Raw genomic sequence first — 14,711 nt, 5'->3', positions numbered from 1 at the left:
AAGGGGAAAGAAAGGAAGGGAAGAGAAGAAGGGAAGAAAAGGAAGAAAGGGAAGGGAAGGGACAGAAGATAGAAAAGATATTTTCCCCATTTTTCAGCAGAGAACTTTGGCTTATAAGGCCACATGACATGTTAATGTGGAGACACTGGATTTGTGAGAAGATGGGCTTTGGTGTTGGAAAAACCCAGGTTTGAATCCTGGCCCCATTAGTGATATAAGGAGCTTCTGATCTCTCTACAGTGTATGAGAAAACCAGAGGATGGTTGTGTAGATTGTGATTACAAGCACATAGTAAGCATTGAGCAAATGTTCCCCTCTTCATCTTTTGTTCTTCCATCAACATTATTTCCCCTAACTTCCCTCACCTAAACATAAATCAGGAAAACAAAACAAAAAACAAACAAACAAACAAACAAAAACAAAAAAAACCACCCCCAAACTCAGCTAAATTCCCATAAACCAGTCATTGAATCAAATAAATATCCTGGGGCTTATACAAAGAAGAGATCTAGGTCTGAAACACTAAGAAGGTGGTTTTTACCAATGCATGTGTATGCTTTTAACAAAATAAAGGAAACCATTCAGTTGTTACCTGAAGCTTATTATAATGGAATTTACCTGTGTTGGTAACATTTATCTAAACACCCTGTTTCAGTGGTATTTGTCCCTTTAAAAATTTTTAACTGACATTGTTCATACCGTTATGAAAGTCAACACTGACTGTGGCTGTCTTTGGATACAGAACATGGCAGTGGGGATGTTCTGTGTCCCAAGGGCTGACCCCTACCTCCTAGGGCTTCTGGTTGGCTTTGGCCAGTGGGAGGTGCTGGGTAGAGATAGGAAGCTGCAGGGAGGTGGGTGGAGGCCTGGGCTGCCCACTTTTTCTGTGCTGCAGTGCCAGAGACCTAGGCATGCCTGGGCCCCCCTATACAAATCCAACGGTGGGTGACTATCTTCATAGTCTTAGATCTCACTACTTCCCTTGAACCCCAGGCCCGAGAGTGGTATTGGCTTTTCCTGCTTGCTAGTGCTTGTGTACGTCAATGCCCTTTGTTGGTCCCTTGACCCTGTGGTATGAGTGGTTTCATTGGTCTGTTCTTGCCAGGACCCTGTTTGATTCACTGGTGCTTCCCGGGGCGGTAAGACTCTCCACACTTCGCCAATAATTATCTCAGGATGTTCTCTCCTTGATTAGCAGGAAACTTTCTGCTCTAGGTTTTGGGAACTACTTGTGGCTTCCAAGACACCCCATGCCATCTCTTGGTCTCTCTAAATGAGGCAACTTTCTCCCTGCATGTGTCCCCTCCCAGAACCCAGGTGTCTTGTCTGGTCCCTCTTGTCTCAGCTCAGGTTATCCTTTCCTTCAGGACATCTTCCCTGACATCTCCAGCTGGGACCAAATGTCCTTTCTCACATTTCCACAGCATACGGCACTCCCACCTCCCACTATAACTGAGGCATTCTCTGGGCAGGAACGAGAACTCTTATGTGTCTGCATCCCAATGTTCATCACAGTGACTAGTATACAACAGAGGCTTAATAAATACCTGTTGAAACTAAATTAATCATGTTGACAAGCCTTTCACTTGATGGGTCCCTCTTCACTCAAGAAAGAGAGGAAGAGAAGCCAGTTAGAAGGTTTTGATGAATAAACAAACACATAACTTTCTGCCTAGAATCTTTGGGTAGAGTCAGATTTTCTAGACATAAAGAACACAGAGGGTCATCTGGATCCCAATCTGAAATGAAACAAGTTTCAACCCTACTGGCAACCAAATTATAAGCTTCAGTTCTGGTCCTTCTTTAAAGAAATCTTAGTTAGAAAAGAAAAAATAAAACTGGTTCATTTCCTTCCTGTGCCTATATTCTCTTACCTGCCTTTCAGTGAAAATTATCTTCCCGTGAAATATTTTTGCAAGAGAAATTAAAACTATCACTAATCTATTCAATTTAAAAATATTTTAAGGGTGCTTTTTGTGCCTCTACTTGGGAGTCCCTAACACTGCAAAGTGGGAACTTAAAAAGTGGTGACAGTGTGGGGGAAAAAAAGAAAAATCACTAAAATTAAAATTAATTTTACCCAAATATACCTTAGTAATCTTTGTTCTTATGATTTTTGCTGCCAAAAAGAACAACAACAACAAAAAAGCCATTTACTGATGTGCTTACATGAAATACAGGTCTTTCAAGCCACAGTTTTTTTGCACTTAAATCTCCTGTTTCCTGTCTCTGTGTTAGGACCATAGGAAAGGAGAGCCACAGGGCTCTGATCCATACCTGCCAGAGGTGGCCCGTGATGAATTCATCAGGAGCATTGATGTTCTAAATCCTCTTGTGTTATGATAGGAAGCATGATCCTGAACCACCTTCCTGGGGATACTGAGACCATGTGGGATTCTCAAGTTTTTCTCTCAAGGGTTTTCATGCATGTGATGTCATGGTACACCTGAAAAATACTTTAGTGGTCTTCCATTTTCCAAGAGGTAGAAGAAGCTTGTTCCCCAAGTTAAAAATATCCCTAGGACAACATTTTCCATCCTTGAATTTCACAAATTCCATCCTAATAGATTAAAAATAAAAGCCTCAAACATCTTTTGCCTTTGCAGATATTTGTTTTTTGGTTCCAACTTGACCTTCCCCACGACACTTTCTCTCTGTCCTCTGCATCCCCTGATGCTTTCCCCTGTACCATTTACTTGGTCACTAATCAGCCATCATTTTGTGATAGGAGTATAAATCACTCTTTAGATCTCAGTTATTATTTCCTTTTTTTTTTTTTCACTATTTCTTGGCATAATGTCTTTGAGCATGTGTGCACCTCTCTCCCAAACACTCCTTTCTCTCTCTGTGAATGTCAACTCATCCTCTAAAAACCTATCCTAAATCTTACCTCCTTTGAGCCTTCACCATCTTCTCATCTTTAGGGTCATGCTGCACCCTCCTCTAGACCCTGCAACAATTCATTTTCAGGTCTTCATCCAGTGACCTTATTTACCACAACAAAAATTATAATACACATGCCTCCAGTGCAAAAGAAGTTTGGAAATGGATGGGGCTTTGCAACTGTAGCGCTCAACAAATTTCACTGAGAGTCCTGGCAAGCCATCTGTATGCATACTGCACCATGTCACTGCTGTTTTTTATCTCTCTGGACAGAAACTCCTTGAGAGTAGGCATTGTGTTTCATCTTTTTATTCCCAGAGCATTTTACAGCAATGGGCACAGGACAGATACTCATTAAATGCTAAAGAGATGAATTAAGAAAAGAAGAAATCCGTGTCTAAGAGAGAACAGTGCTCTATTTTTCTATATATATACATTACATGTAAATGGAGGATATTTATGGGTGTCAAAACAGAGGTGAGTATTGAATGACAATGTTAAAGAACCGGATATGTTGATGAGAAATGGGAATTACAGGAAATAGTACAAAGAGAGATAAGCATATCCATTGAGACCCACTGCCTTGTTTAGAATCCTGTATCAGCTCCTTATTAATTGTGTAACCTTGGGAAAGTCACTGAACTTCTCCAGCTATTTCTCTAAAATGAGGAACTCCAAAATGCTTTGTATTCTTCCAACTCTCAAAACAAAATAGACTTGTTTTCTGGGTAGTTTAAAAAGTGAGGAGCAAAATTAAGTATGATTATAACTAGTACTGTTTAAAAAGAGTCTTTCTGTACACTCTGAAAGTATAGCACATATATTTAGGCTTATACTTCTCACACTTTTTGGTCTACGGACACTTCACATCCTTAAAAATTATTTATGAAAGAACCTTCCTGACCTAGGGCTAGGCAAAGAGTTCTTAGATTTGGTTCCAAAGGCACAATCCATAAAGGAAAAAATCAACACATTGGACTTCATTAAAATTTAAAAGTTTTGCTCTGCAAAAGGTCTATTAAGAGGATAAAAAACAAATCAAGACTGGGAGAAAATATTTGCAAACCATATATCTGACAAAGGACTTGCATCCAGAATATATAAAGAATTCTCTGAACACAGCAGTAAGGAAACAAACAACTCAATAAGAACAAGGGCAAAAGACTTGACTACACACCTGATCAAACAAAGAAGACATATGGGTAAGTACATAAATATGTCCCACATTAGTAAGTGTCAGAGAAAATCAAACTAAAGCTATAAATGAGATACCACTACACACTCACCAGAATGACCAAAATAAAAAATGCTAACAATAAAAAGTACTGGTGAGATTGTGGAGCACCTGGATCTCTCATCTGCTGCTGGTGGGAGAAGTACTAGAAACATGGAATGATTCTTATATAGCCAAACATATTCCCCTACAGGCCAGCAAACATCATTCTGAGCTTTTAGCCTAGAGAAATAAAAATTCATGTACATAAAAATACCTGTTCACAAGGGTTCTTTATTTGTAGCTTTATTCACAAAAGCCAAACTCTTCAAACAGTGCAAATGTCCTCCAATGGGTGAGTAAATAAATAAGCTGGTGCATATTTTCAATGGAATAATACTTAGCAAAAAAAAAAAAAAATGAATGAACTACTGATACACCCAATTGCTGTGATGGATGTCAAAAGCATTATGGCACACAAGCCAGTCTCAAAGGGTTATATGCTGTGTGTGTCCACTTATACAATGTTTTTGAAGTAGCAAAATTATAGTGATCAAGAACAGATTAGCCATTGCTGGGAATCTTGGTTGGGAGGCAAGTGTGACTATAAAGGAGGAACATGAAGTTTCTTTGTAGAGATGGAACAGTTCTGTACTGTATGCTGGTAAAAGTTATAATTAGGTGAATCTGTATGTGGGATAAGATTTCATAGAACTTTACACACACACACACACACACACACACACACACACACACACACACAATACATACAAAAAGTGATGAAGTACATATAAGATCTAAGAGTACTGAACCAATGTCAGTTTTCCGGTTTTTGACAATGCACTGTATTTTAAGATATTGTCATTGGGAGAAGCTGGGCAAAGAATACATAATATCTTTGCAACTTCTCCACATTCATATATTATTTTAAAATTAATGATGTCCTGTGGTTCCTGGGTGGCTCAGTGGGTTTTGGCTCAAGTCATGATTTTGGGGTCTTGTGATCAAATCCCACACTGGGCTCCTTGCTTAGGGGAAAATCTGTCTGGGATTCTCTCTCTCTTCCTCTGCCTCCCGCACCACGTGTGCATGCGCTCTCTTTCTTTCTAAAATAAATAAATAAACCTTAAAAGAAAACAGTGAATGAGGTCTCAAAGAGCTTCTGTGTGCATGTGCTCTATCTATCAATATTTACAATATGAGAAATTGATCCTGAGATTTTGTTTACAAGTGTATTAATTAATTTAAAAATCACAGTAAACCAATTACACAATGACATAGTTAAACATTTTTATGAATAGTAGCTATATTTTCCAGAACAAAACAATATGAGGGGAGTGAAATTATTTTAAATTTTGCAAATCTCTTTAATGTCTGGCTGAATAGAAGACAGTTGGATTGTCCTGTCTGCGATCTGTTGTGACTTTATGTGTCATGCCGTTTTTTGAAAACCCCATTGTACACCTCTGAGAGAATGAAGGAAAAAAACAACAAAAATGTGTTAGTATTTTTATAAGAATTAGAGAATCGATTCCATTTACTATAGCACCAAGAACCATAAGATACCTGGGAATAAACCTAACCAAAGAGGTAAAGGATCTGTACTCAAGGAACTACAGAACACTCATGAAAGAAATTGAAGAAGACACAGAAAGATGGAAGACCATTCCATGCTCTTGGATCAGAAGAATAAACATTGTTAAAATGTCTATACTGCCTAGAGCAATCCATACTTTTAATGCTATTCCGATCAAAATTCCACCGGTATTCTTCAAAGAGCTGGAGCAAATAATCCAAAAATTTGTATGGAATCAGAAGAGACCCCGAATCGCTAAGGAAATGTTGAAAAACAAAAATAAAGCTGGGGGCATCATGTTACCTGATTTCAAGCTTTATTACAAAGCTGTGATCACCAAGACAGCATGGTACTGGCATAAAAACAGACACATAGACCAGTGGAACAGAGTAGAGAGCCCAGATATGGACCCTCAACTCTATGGTCAAGTAATCTTCGACAAAACAGGAAAAAATATACAGTGGAAAAAAAGACAGTCTCTTCAATAAATGGTGCTGGGAAAACTGGACAGCTATATGTAGAAGAATGAAACTTGACCATTCTCTTACACCGTACACAAAGATAAACTCAAAATGGATAAAAGACCTCAACGTGAGACAGGAATCCATCAGAATCCTAGAGGAGAACATAGGCAGTAATCTCTTTGATATCAGCCACAGCAACTTCTTTCAAGATATATCTCCAAAGGCAAAGGAAACAAAAGCGAAAATAAACTTTTGGGACTTCATCAAAATCAAAAGCTTCTGCACAGCAAAGAAAACAGCCAAAAAAACAAAGAGGCAACCCACGGAATGGGAGAAGATATTTGCAAATGACAGTACAGACAAAAGGTTGATATCCAGGATCTATAATGAACTCCTCAAACTCAACACACACAAAACAGGCAAACATATCAAAAAATGGGTAGAAGATATGAACAGACACTTCTCCAATCAAGACATACAAATGGCTATCAGACACATGAAAAAATGTTCATCATCACTAGCCCTCAGGGAGATTCAAATTAAAACCACATTGAGATATCACCTTACACCAGTTAGAATGGCCAAAATTAACAAAACAGGAAACAACATGTGTTGGAGAGGATGTGGAGAAAGGGGAACCCTCTTACACTGTTGTTGGGAATGCAAGTTGGTACAGCCTCTTTGGAGACCAGAACTTCCCTATGACCCTGCAATTGCACTCCTGGGTATTTACCCCAAAGATACAGATGTTGTGAAAAGAAGGGCCATCTGTACCCCAATGTTTATAGCAGCAATGGCCACGGTTGCCAAACTATGGAAAGAACCAAGATGCCCTTCAACAGACGAATGGATAAGGAAGATGTGCTCCATATACACTATGGAGTATTATGCCTCCATCAGAAAGGACGAATACCCAACTTTTGTAGCAACATGGACGGGACTGGAAGAGATTATGCTGAGTGAAATAAGTCAAGCAGAGAGAGTCAATTATCATATGGTCTCACTTATTTGTGGAGCATAACAAATAGCATGGAGGACAGGGGATGTTAGAGAGGAGAATGGAGTTGGGAGAAATTGGAAGGGGAGGTGAACCATGAGAGACTATGGACTCTGAAAAACAATCTGAGGGGTTTGAAGTGGCGGGGGGGTGGGAGGTTGGGGTACCGGGTGGTGGGTATTATGGAGGGCATGGATTGCATGGAGCCCTGGGTGTGGTGAAAAAATAATGAATACTGTTTTTCTGAAAATAAATAAATTAATTTATTTAAAAAAAAAAAAAGTGTTTGGACCTCACAGGCTCTCTGGAAAGGTCCTGGGAATACTCAGGGGTCCCTTACTGTACCTGGACCACTTCTGATCTAGGTGAAGGCATGTGCCACAATACTCTGGTTATTTGTTTTCACATCTTTGTCCCCCACATGAATGTGAACTACAGCAGAGCAAGGACTCTCTCTAATTCACTTCTTTTTCCCCGGAGGTTAGCACTATGCCAAATCCTTAAGTTCCAAGTAGGAACTTAATGCATATGGTGAAAAGAACAAACCATTTGTTGTTCTGGTTTTTTCCTTTGTCTTTAAAGGTCTGTAGGTGGTTACTGTTTTCAAAGTTTGAGGAGAAAATCTGAGTCTCCAGAGATGTGCTGTCTGTAGGAAGAGGATCAGTTGGTCCAGGGTGCAGAGGACAGTGGTGCAAAGACCCAACGAGGCTAGCCAAATGATTTGCATTCATACTGCTGCATTTGACTTCTCCCTCCCCTTGTCTCCTGCCATCTCTGATTTTTATGTTCCTTGTCAGGACACAGGAGTCCATACAGGATATACAGCATATGTTCCAAGGTCCAAGAGGGCTTCTTTGTGGGACCAGGCACAGCCAGGATCAATTAAGTAACAAGGAAGGTAGAAAATATAGCTGCAGCTGGAACAAATCAGTTAGTCAGGCACACGGGTTGCAACCCATAAAAGGTCAGCAGGCAACTGGCATGAGTTGCTGTGAGTGAAGCTTTTGGCTCCACGGAGCTGGAAGGAGCCAAGCAACTGAGCATCTTCGCATCCTGATTTCCAATCAGGCGCCTGGTGAAAGGTGAAGACTTTGCAAATGATGGGCCGGATGGTGTCCCAGTGACGTTTCTCATCTGGATTCTTCTGGATGAATTTCTCCCCTGTCCCCCAACCCCATGTGAGTTATTTCGCCCCAGTGACAGGCTGGTTTTATGGCTTGGAGGCGGGCCTCAACTCCTAAATCTCCATGAGTGAGAGGAGCTGGACCTGTGTATGAATCAAGGGACTTCTTGGAAGAGAGGGTGGGGGGTGCAGAGAAGCAGTGATGTTTTAAAAAGCAAAACCTCACACGCCATCTTACCACACAGATGTTACAGCTAGAGATCACGTTTCGGGTTAATTTTCAACAATGGATAACTTTGGTGAATTGATTAGCTATCTGCTCTCTCTTAGGTCAGTAACAAGGGATCATTATTTCTTAACCTGACTCAGTTCCCCACCCGTGTTCCCCAGAATAATCCTTCCATATACACACATATATTTATGCATTTTCATTGGTTGTGGTTAAGGGCAAAAGTCTAAGCAGATGTGCGGAAATGTACTTTTGAGAACCCTTACAAATTAAGTTCATTTTCCATTTTGATAAGTATTCAGGACACAATTAGGGAAGTAGACCCAAACTGAAATGAGGAATTTTAACTGAAAATAGAGATGTAAACACGATCCTAATGACCACATTTGTTGCAAGTTCATCCTTTCATTCAATAAGTAATCAACGAACATCTGCATGTGCTAGCTCAGACCCTGCAGAAATCAACAAGGAACCTAGAGGTTAGGTGAGGTCATTTCAGTACTGCCTGTGGAGGAAAGAAGGAAAGGAGATTATGTACAATAGGACCACAAGGTGAAAGTGGCCTTCTCTACCAGGTGATTTCGCAGAGAGTAGAGTCTTTGAGGAGCATGTTGGCTTGCTGGGCACTTTGCCACAAGGGTATACTTTTTAGAATCTTTAATAAGCTTGACTTATTATTATTATTATTACTGTTATCATCCTGATTTGATTCAGAGAGATTATGCCTTGTGTTCAAATTCAATAAGGTAAAGGTAAACCTCAAATTCAGATCTTTTGACTGCAGAACATTTTCCCAACTACTGTTTGGATGAGAACTAACTTTGGAAATTTATATATAAAGTTTCTGCATTGTCACTGCTAAGGCATTTTCTGTAAAGTGATGATAATTGTAGCGAAGATTAAGAGAACATAATCCCTTGCCTTTTTTTTTTACGCTTTCAAACAGCTTTATGCTTAAGTACATTCCTTCTAATTCGGTATTTATTGAATTTAGGTGCTGAATGTGGCCTGCTTTGTACCTTGGGGAATATTAAAAAGAGGGGCATAATAAATTATCCCAGTTCTTTTGTGCTTAGAAATAAGCATAGCATGCATGGTTAAAAAGGAGGACTTTGGAAGAAATCTTAAGAGGATGCAAGGAGCAAGGAAGGGGAACAGGCTTCTGGGAGAAGCTGGGGACCTTTATAAGGACAGGCTCAGGACAGGATTACTGGTAGGGTCAACAGAGCCAGGGCAGAGGGGGCTGACTGGAAGATAGACAAGGACCTGTCTTCCTCGAAGAGAAAGAACAATGCTCTGAATCTGAGGCAGCGTTGGGTATGTGAAAATGTGTGTTCTGGTGAGAGGGAAATGCAGAATGTGCTCTGGAAGCATGTGGCGGAATCTCCTGGTCTTGGGCATCTTCCTTCTGAATGTGTTTCGCTGGGCAGATGATGAATTATAGCTAGCACACCGCTGAGCTTTCAGCCTTGTCTATTTGGATCTTAAATGTTCACCAAAATAACCAAAAGCCTGGAAGCAAAGCCACAGCAGCTCTGGATTAGAAATGAAGGGCAGGGATGCAGGTGAAAGAGAGGCAGAGAATGCAGAAACAAGCTGAAGTGTCTCCTTCCGATCAAGGATGGGCGTCCGCCATCGTGAAGGAGCAATCCTGTTCTTCCTAGAAAGCTCTGATGATAAAAGATGTTGGAAATATGTAATCCTGGAATAAAGAGGTCCTTTCCATCACATCAGAGTTACTGTGGGGCATAAATATGACCCTCCCCGGTGAAGATTCCCACCAGTTTGTTGAAGGATACTTGTGGATTGAAATGTATTAAGCTTTGATAAAGGGCTGAGTTTTATAGGGAGCGACCTAAAGTAGAAATATGAGTTAGGACAAGCACTTTGCTGTGTGTATGTAAACTTGAGGAACAGAAGCATCAGTAAGGAATCCTCTGTTCTACCTCTCTTATTTTTCTCATATATATATATATATATATATTTAATTAAATTAATTTATTTTATTATTATTATTATTTTTTTTTTTTAAGTAGGTCAAAGAGATGAAAAGAGCCCCAGTTAGTTCAGGAATGAGGAAGTGGGCTGGAAAGAAAGCATGAGTCACTGTTGACTCATTGTTCTCCTAAAATAATACCAGGAATGAAGGGGAGGGAGACGGTTCTAAGCCTGCTAAAGAGAAAAGCACTTTCCCTGGACAAGAGCAAGTTGTCAAAAGGCCTGGGTGTGACCGTGGATAGTCAATTGCCCAAAAAGATCACTTGAACCCCAATGGTACAATGGGTCCAGAGCAGTAGGACCCAAACAGCTATCACATCTTGTCACCTGGGAATGTATTGACACTAGTTTCTACCTCAGAACTAGAGTCCACTCTCCCACAGGGGATCCAGGGAGCTATTTATTTTAACAGAATCCCCCCAGATTTCTTTTGGCAGAAATCTGGGATTACACAGCAACCCTCAGGAGCAAGGGGCGGTCTGAACTCTTCTTTGAAAAGTGCAAAATCTTGACTCTCTGAACACAGTTGGTTCTCAAGAAGGGTTTGAATGGATGCATTAATCAGACAAATTAGGGGTGGGTATGCATGATTTAAATGCATCAGAGAGTGCTCACTTCGGCAGCACATATACTAAAAATGGAACAATACAGAGAAGATTAGCATGGCCCCTGCGCAAGGATGACACTCAAATTCGTGAAGCGTTCCATATTTTTAAATCTTAAAAAATAAATAAATAAATAAATAAATAAATAAATACATACATACATACTAAATGCATCAGGGACCATTTTCAACATGAGAAGCATGGCTGGGGACTGCCAGGGTGTCCAGATGGACAGAGCAGGGTGATTCTAGAGCAGCAGAGATATGGGATCAGTTCCCTGGGTTGGAGAGGAAAGAGGGAGTACACATGAGACAAACTTTCTCTGCCATAGGTCTTTGACCAAGTTCTGAGGAAGAGGTTTTCTGGAGCTGAGAAGTCAAAGAGACACCATGTGGAAGAAGCCACGTGGTGCCAGAGACCACGGCAGGGATCCTGGTTGTGCCTCATCTGGCTGCCTTGGATCTGGCTCTGGTTCTACCAAAAGAGAGGTTTTGAGATATTGGGTCAATTATATCAGCCTCCTGGGGGTCAGTCCCTCCTGCACACATGGGGAGTGTGGGGACTGACCACAGCTCCTAGAGCCCCTCTTGGCTGTCTAGAGTGACATGGCCATGGGACTGGAAGTTCCAGGAGTTCCTGCGGCTCAGTGAAACGACCCTGGTTCCAGGAGTGAGACAATATTGACCATGTGGGAGCAGGAAGGTGCAGTTGTATCACGTTTACACACAAGTTGTGTAATGCTGAGTGATAGGCAGTTGGACATCCTGGGTTTGAATTTTCAACTGACTGGCTCTGGAGGGCCTTGCAAGATGGCTCTTTTAGCCAGGATGGCTGGGTGGGGAAAGAGGTAAGCCAAGAGATGGAGGGGTTCTCCCTGGGAAGTCTGGCAGAGCAGTGGTCCTTCTTTCTGGGCCCTGGTTAATCATCTCGATATTAAATGAACAGCCCTTTCCTGACATTTTTTAAAAACCACAGGGTATGATAGCTAGCAGCATTTGGGACCCACCATGGACCCCTGTTGTCCCACAGTGTCCTCTCCTATAAAATAAAATGGGGGAGATCATGGTACCTGCCTGATAGATACGAAGTGAAGAGTGATATTTAAAATATCAAAAGTGGGGGTGCCTGGGTGGCTCAGTGGGTTAAGCCTCTGCCTTCGGCTCAGGTCATGATCTCAGGGTCCTGGGATCGAGCCCCGCATCGGACTCCCTGTTCTGTGGGAAGCCTGCTTCCCTCTCTCTCTCTGCCTGCCTCTCTTCCTACTTGTGATCTCTGTCTGTCAAATAAATAAAGTCTTTAAAATAAAATAAAACATCAAAAGTGCTTAGGAGAGGGCCTGACTCAGAATAAGTGTTTATAAACACTAGCCACCACTATTACAAATAGTATTTTGTAAATGGTCATAGATAAAAGTAGAAGCAGGTATTTGGACCCATGCTGTAAAATCCTTTTACTTTTTTTTTTTTTTTATTCCTTTGTGTGCCCTTCCTCCTCCTGTACGGTTGAGAGGGGAGCAGAGCCCCGGGTGCTCCTCCTCAGGCTGACTGTCACAAGACGCAGCTCAGCTATGGGCCATTTGGACCCAGCCCCTGCGCCAGAAAGGAGGTTAGCTGAGGTAGTTCAACCCACTCATTCTGCAGATGAGGGTCCTAAGATAGAGACAGATGTACCTGAATCCAAACCACAAGAGCTGGAATCACAAATCCCTGAGCCCATGGGTCCGTTTTGCCCTGCTTTGTCTCAGCCACCAGAGCCAGCCATAGAGTGTACTGTCTAACATCGGCTTTCTGGCTCACCGGCTTTCCCGACTTCAGGGCATATTCACTCTGATACGTTGTACAAATTAATTTTGTTTCTAAAACAGGAGTGGTAAATAAGAATGACTAGGGGCATTCCTGCTTTTTATGTGCTTTACACTTATGGAAGTATTTACAGTTGAGAGTAGTAGTGTTTGGGGGAGGATGGATTTGCCATAGCAACGAAAGTGCGCGTGGGACGCGCTTCCTTTTGTTTCTCAGTGACTGGAACAATTTCCCCAGTGGTCTTGGTTGGAGAGGTGTCCCACCACTTGCAAGTTTGCCTCTATTCCTCTTCTCCGCCTTCTCCCTCTTTGGTCTGTAAGGTTACTTCCCCCTTAGCCCTGTCCCCGCATGGAGGGCCCACTGTTCTGTGGAGGCCTCTCTCCTTTGCTGATTCTGTGCCTCACAGGGCTGGACCACCATGACATAGTACCGCATATGGGGTGGCTTAAACAGCAGAAATGTGTTCTCACAGTTGTGGAGGCAGGAAGACTGAAATCTTCTGCCTGCTCCCTGTGAGGGCTCTGGGGGAAGGTCCTTCTTCACCTTTTCTAGCTTCTGCTGGTGGCTGGTAGTCCTAGCTTCTCCCTGACTTTCCAGTCTCTGCATTCATCACATGGCCTTCTTCCCTGTGTATCTCTTTGTATCTTTTCCTCTTATAAAGACAACAGAGTAGATTTAGGGTCCACCCTAACCCATGTTAAGTGAGCTAATTACATCTGCAGAGACCCTATTTCCAAATAAGCTCCCATTCTCAAGTTCCAGGTGGACATGAATTTTAGGGGACAATCTTCAATCTGCTGGGGTTTCAGCAATGTTTTGGATTGGGTTCTGCAGAAAGGCATCTGGCCACCCTGTGTCTGTAGCTCTTTGGATCAGAGGGGTTTAGTCTTAAGGACCCCCAGGCTCAGGGCTTATCCATTACCTCTATGTTGGGGCTCTTTGATACTTATTGGCCAAAATCTGTTAGCTTCACAAAGGACATTTGGAGCTGAGTAACTGAATTGTGTCTGCTACTACTTCCCTGAGCTAAGTCCATTCTCCAACATAGTTTCTTCCTCTGCTGACTACCTCTACCACCTTCTCATGTAAGCTTCACTTTAGACAAACTACCCAGTGTCCCCCCCCACCCCCGGACATGCTTCCCACCTCATCCCTTTAGGCTTCTGCTCTGCCTTGAATGCCTCTTTCCCATTTCTGGCATCTCCATCATCATGGCTGGCTTCTATGGAACCTCTCTCCTTTCTCCCCCTCCCCCACCATCAGTATATCACTCACACCTTGATTACAGCATGAAGCATGCTGTGTACAAGTTATAGGAATCTGCTCCTCTATGAGGGCCTCCAGTACCTTGTGTTTCCAGACTTGCCCTACAGACATTTTCCTTAGAGACATCCCTCCATGCATGATTGTATTTCATGACTTCTTCTTTCCTCATCTTCCTTCTGCTTCCTATACCCTATACCTGTACTCTATACCCTCCTGCTTCCTATACCCTAGACTCCCTACACCCTTCCTTTACCTTATAAAGGAAGGTCTGACTTCTTCTTCCTCTTCCCCCATCTCCCGGCAAGAAAAAATATAGCGTGGAAGATGAGTCATGTTCTAGAATGTTAATCAAATCACATTACTGGGAGATAGAGTGTTAACAGGAGAATATAAATAAACCTGAATAGGGAAGGGTGCCTCTCTTCTCCCACTCTCTCCTCTTCGTCTTTCTTTCTTGCTCCAGTGTTTGAAATAATGGTGCCTAGAGCCTGTTATTCTATTGAAAACATGCCCTTCACATCTCACTGTTTTATTGCCACCTTAGAAAATCCAGTA

The 14,711-nt window shown here is 41.9% G+C and overlaps 1 long non-coding RNA gene and 1 other non-coding gene across 2 annotated transcripts in view; one reads left to right on the top strand and one right to left on the bottom strand.

Annotated features, from left to right (window-relative positions):
• LOC116584913 overlaps positions 1-14,711 on the bottom strand; it is a 169,174-nt gene that overhangs the window by 27,662 nt on the left and 126,801 nt on the right. The window lies entirely within an intron of this gene.
• On the top strand, positions 11,091-11,197 carry LOC116585379. The gene has a single exon (XR_004283580.1). It is a non-coding gene; the product is annotated as a U6 spliceosomal RNA (small nuclear RNA).

The sequence above is a fragment of the Mustela erminea genome, chromosome 2 (genome assembly GCF_009829155.1).
Source record: "Mustela erminea isolate mMusErm1 chromosome 2, mMusErm1.Pri, whole genome shotgun sequence".
In the NCBI taxonomy this organism is placed as follows: Eukaryota; Metazoa; Chordata; class Mammalia; order Carnivora; family Mustelidae; genus Mustela; species Mustela erminea.
The sequence above is the reverse complement of the archived record's forward strand: the minus strand, read 5'-3'. Positions and strand labels throughout refer to the sequence as shown.